The sequence below is a fragment of the Argiope bruennichi genome, chromosome X1, assembly GCF_947563725.1.
Source record: "Argiope bruennichi chromosome X1, qqArgBrue1.1, whole genome shotgun sequence".
Taxonomy (NCBI): Eukaryota; Metazoa; Arthropoda; class Arachnida; order Araneae; family Araneidae; genus Argiope; species Argiope bruennichi.
The window spans coordinates 21,687,259-21,693,258 of NC_079162.1; positions in this window are offsets into that span (position 1 = coordinate 21,687,259).

Genomic DNA, 6,000 nt, shown 5'->3' on the forward strand with positions numbered 1-6,000 from the left:
ATTTATTTTTATGACATGAATTTTCTTTGGACTGCTTTTTAGATGATAAGATTTAATGAATAGAGTTGCAATGGCTTTGATTAATTTTATGCTCGTATTTGGTATTCGTAAATTCTTGTTTTTGTGTTCTATATTTCTAATAAAAATGCTTCAAATATAATAAAAAAAGAGAAATTACAATTTAAAAGAAGGTTCAAAGAAGTGTTAGAGATTCTTAGCTTAAACAGATAAAATAAAAGACCAAAAAATGAGAAAAGGTAAAGATTTATATTGAGAGACCCTGATAGGATCAATGACGAATGTGATGAGGGGATTGCTCCAAGCTTTGCCTTTGAGTTTTCAACTTGATAGCACATGTCATTCGTCAGCAGCTGTTTAGGACTGCATTTTTTTTTTTTTTTTGTAGTTTCCCGCTGACTCTCAGCTAGCACTGCATGGTGAGCAGAATCTCTTGATATACCACCATTAGATAATTTTAATTGAAAACCGATAAAAAGGATTTTGTACCAGCCAAAAATTTGCAATTTGGATGATTTGTAACTACGTACCGCAGATTTATAGATATCACAAATACTATAAGAAAACTTGAAAAGAGACCATTTTCAATTTATACATCAGCTAAACAGTTAATGGTGTTCACACTGAAATTACTATGAATAAAATTTGATGAGTAATCTCAAATGCAATTAAAATTTGCAACCGATCATGTTCGTGTTTTTTTAAATATAAGCCATTTCTGTCTGGTATTTTTAGCATGAACACATTGTACTATATAAAGGTTTGAAGATTAAATTCTGCAGCAATGTTATGGGCTTATACTAGCAAATTTAATGAAACATATATTTTGAGAATTTATGTATACAGGGTGCGGCAGGAAAACCTGGACAAACAATTTTTAATATAACTTGATTAAAAATAAATAAATTAACAAAATATAACAAATAATAATAAGAGTAGACTTTTAATAATAAATACATTTAATTTGTTTCCAAGTGACCACTTTTTGTAGAGATGCAGATTCGCAAACACTTATTGAAAATTTCAGCAATATCTTTTATTCTATCCTATTCCCGCCGAAGACATTGCTTTAGAGAGTCCAAATTTTTATGCCGTTTAGTGCAAGCCCTCGACTCCAAAATGGACCATACACTGTAATCATGAGATTGAGATTCAGCTAGTATTGTGAACCAGATGATACCACGTCAGAAAATTGCGCCTTATACCACTCTTCTGCCTTTTTACTCTTGTGAGTCGGTGCGGAGTCTTGTTGAAACTCCCACTTTACATTGCCGAAGTGCAACTAGCTTCTAAAATGCCCCATTGGTACACTTTTTGATTTATTTTAACTCCCTCATCCACAAAAACCAGAGATGTTTTGCCGCTTGCGCAAATTCCGCAAGAGACCATGACCGACTTTAGATTTTTACGATGTTCAACAATTGCTGAAATGCTTGGAGCGTCTACAGATTAGATCCTGTAGTTCTAGGAGTTATGAACTTTTGGACGTTAAAGAGCTTCTCATTAGTGCAAAGGAATCTCTCTCAGTGCTGACTTGCGGCTGGTCTCAAAAGTTTTTGGCGTCTTTCGAGCCACACGAGTTTGTTTTCTTCAGTGAGAAGCTGAACTTTTTGGAACTTGTAAGGCTTTAGTCCAAGCTCTGTCTTTGCCATTCATTGCACTGATCGGTCCCTTATTCCCAGTTCATGAGCGATCTTTTTCATGGAAACTTTCTAATTTCATTGAACTCGCTTTTTGATAACCTTAAGACTATTGAAAGTGTTCACCATACATTTTTGTTCACTTCCTGGACTTCGACCATCATTGTCAAGCTCTTTGAAACAATACATTGCATCAGATAGTATTTGCCGAGTCAGTCGTTTGCCTTGCTTAAACAACTCTAAAATAACATATATTTTGCTTGGCATTGTAAAAGAGCCAAAAAACAACACGTAAACTAAAAGATACATTGTAAAATATGTTATAATTGAAGTGGTAGACAAAAAGAAGTGAACAAAAATTTAAAAAAAAAATTAATTAGTTTCTGTTCTATGATGTAATTAATACCATTGTCTGAGTTTTTTTGACACACCTTGTAATAATGGATAAAATTTATATTGATTTTTATGCCTCCGAAATCTGTTATTCAGAATTGTTCAACAAAATTTTTTATGTCAGACCTTATGCTTGTATTATATTTTAATATAGACAATATAATAGTTAAAATGCAGACATGTAAAATCTTGCAAAGGCCAATCCACCAAAAAAAAAAGTTTTATAAAGCATACAAGCAGAAACGTCATGTACATGCTAAAGTGAATTCCAGCTGTTATTAACTCCTACCAAACATGTACAGAGTTGCTGAAATAGCAACAATGGATGTATTATTTATGACAGTTAATTGGAATGAGCTAGCAGAGATGACCTAATAAATATTTTCAAAAATACTCGTGTGTCATCGTGAGCTATTTTTATATTTGCATGGAAAGTTCACGAAAAGGTAATCTTAATATAGATTATAAAAGTTCCAGTTTCATAAAATCTTTGGTGCAAACGAAAAAAAAAAATCTTGGTAGGATACGGGTAAGTTTGGAAATTACATGTGCTGTATACACCCCTGTTCACTTTTCCCCATAAATTGCCTCATACAATAAACATATTTTAGTCCTCTCAGTAATAATGTCCAATTCTATCTTACTTTTGACTCAACCTTACTAAATCAATGAAGAATCTAAATCCTCAGTTAATTTCATATACATGTATATTTCAGCTTATATGTTTCTGTATAAAACTAGTTAGTCTTGGCTTGCTTCATCTACCCTTAAAATTTGCCAGAACCTTTTCTATTCACTTTGTAAATGGTATAGCTAAAATTGTGAGGCAAATTACGAACAAGACATATTTTCAATAAAATTTTGTTTGTGAAAAATAGCATAGGATCTGAGTTATCTGAAACTTAATAATTTCAATATGATTCAAGAAAAGCTTGGCCACTTGCATCACTAAGAAATAAACAGACTATTTTTCTAAATTTAATGTAAGAAACGAACGTGAAATATTAATAAATTTTTCCATCATATTTAAAAAACTAGCAAACATTTTTTGTTTAATTAATAAAGAAACAAAAGAATAAGTTAAATTTAAGAAATAACGGATGGTGATATATGCGTATATGTTGCAATAACTTTCATTTATCAAATAGCTTTCGTTATTTTTTGCATTTAAAATGGTTTATTAATAGAAGCAGACCTTACCTTCAATGCAAGAGAAATTCATTTCAGTTTATTATTACTTATTTTTACATGTTTGATGTAGATAAAAGCTCATTCAAACACGTAAAACAGGTGTAATCAAAATAATTTTGTCAGAGATTAATACTTTACTCTAATATTTTATGATATTTCATATTTTTAGAAACTTAAACTGGATCAAAATGCATTAACCTGCAAATACAATTTTTATTTTGCTTGTAGGAATATATGCTTTTTTGAATAAATATTTTTTTGTATTCATTTATATTTTTAATGAGATTTTTCTTTCAGATCTGAAAAGTAATGAAATGATAAAATTAAGATCTGTTTTTAAATAATGACCTTATTTCTAAACTTTTTCAGGAGTTTTAATAATTTATTAAAAAGTGATTTCGATTGCAGATAATTTAGCAGCGCATTTCAAAAAATGTGTCAAGTAAATAAGAATTTCATATATTTTGATTTAATTTATTAATAGAAGCTTCAACAAATCATATTGTTTAATATTTCGAAACTAGAACAAATATACAGTAAAAATAATTATGAAAGTAATTTTATTTCTGCCAAAGATTTTCGTTTAAACTGAACTGCAGAGTGAACGGAAACTAAATAAATAGAAAAATAATTATAGTAGAAGAAATACACCTCAATCAAACATTTTCTAGGAAAACTTATACAAGCACTTTTCTTTCATTCACCTTTCAGAAATGCTATTCTAATCCTTTGTTGTTTAGACCTGGATATGAATCGCAGTGTAATGAACGGTTCTTGACAGGTGAAATAAACGATGAAATGATGTTTCGTTGGCAGTCAAGTGTAAACATTTGTCAACAGATATGATGTGTTTAGTCTTCATGATTTATGGTTTAATTTCGTATTTGTAAGAGCCTTGGTATAAATCAAATTAATATTTAAATTTGCATATATTTTTCTTTCTGTGCTGGGTTTTAAAGAATTATAAATGAGATATATTTCGAAAGAATGTTACTTTTAACTTTAATACTGCACTCGTTTGATCGCTGCACTTCACATAAAGGGCATTTTTATTCGAAGAAAATACATTTTTTGTACCACAGATAAGTAACTTTCATAAGAATTTCTTAACTTTTTAAATTTTAGTGTTCAATTCACTTTTTAAGATCAGTTTTTCCTATTTTTAAGGTTTCCTTTCAATTTCAGTGATACTCAATATCTATTATGCATCACTTACTGGAAGGATATCTTTCTGTGCTGTCATCAAATAGAATCTCATCTGCAATTTTTTTAATGCTGTATGCATTTATATTTTGTTGCGTTTTTTGATGTTGCAATTATTGGGACATTTGAGGTAACTAGGAAGGAATTGTCATTTTTTCAAATGCAAATTTATCATTTTATTCTTTTTAAAATGATAGCATGATTTGAAGACGAGATCAATATTTTTGGTGAGTGCATGATTATGTTAGGCATTGCTCATTAAGTAGCAGTTTTATCCAAAATATATTATTCATTTGCAAGCCTCATTTACAGGAAAGTTCCTAGGTGATAGGAACATGCGTAGTAGGGTAAATAGGAAAACATATTTTGGCTACTGATAAATAGATTATATTTGAATTGATATAATACTTCGGCATATTGTCTCAGAGTACATTTTACTGACTTTCTCCAAATTATCTAAAAAGCTTTTTACTTTTCGTGGAATAGCGCATAGAAAATATTATAATTATTTATTACCTTCAATTTTAAAAAGTTTATAATTATTCTGTTTCCAAAAAACAATAATGACTAAGTGTTAAGGTACAGGAGAAAGGAATTTTAAGACTTAGAAATACGCATTAGAATTTAGTAAAGCTAGTAATTCAGTTTAATAGTAAAACGTTGAACTTCTAGTTTAAATAGAACTTTAATCCATTATTTAACTCATTTTCTAATTTTTTAGCATTTATTTTCGGAAGCCTCAGAATGTTTTTTAAATATTCTTCAAACTTATGCAATTTAGAATTTCCAGATATAGAATGCTGTGAAACAATATAGAGTAAATTTAGAGACAGAAAAAAAAATCAACTTATTAAAAATGATTATTCAATTGCAGATTACACTGATAACTGTCTATACACTTTAGTTAGATGAATGAGCGTGAGTATTTATTTTAGAACAAATAAAATGTAACGTGAAATTAAAATCTCGATCTCAAAAATTATTTCGAATTGTTTTATTTCAAACCTGGAGTAAATGTATTTATCTACACAAAAATACTTACTTTTAATAAATATTTTTACTACATATTTGAAATAAAATGACGATTAAAAATTTAAAAACATAATCTGCAAATTAAATATTTTACAATGAACTTTAGTATAACAATGTTTATATTAAAATTATATTAATGTCATTATAAAAATTCTTGATATTTCTATCTGAAATAAAATTATTTTTATTTTCAAACTTTTTATTATTGTCTGGCTACTGATTTAAAGGTCGTGAATTGTTTTTGAGGCAAAATGTCAAGTTCTAGAGTCATTAAATATGAATATTCTTTAGAAATTCCTGGCATTTAGGAATACTCAGAAATTTTTTCGTGCTACGTATTTCACTCACACTTTATCATTTCTTATTATATATGGCACAGTTGCAAGCAATAAAGACAAATTCGAGCAAACTTGTAAATAAATAATAAATAGAAATACATCCATCTGCTTTCTACGTTTCTTAATGAAACCAGTTCATGCCCATGTGATACATGTCAAGGATTCCACGTCAAGTAAATTTTGCA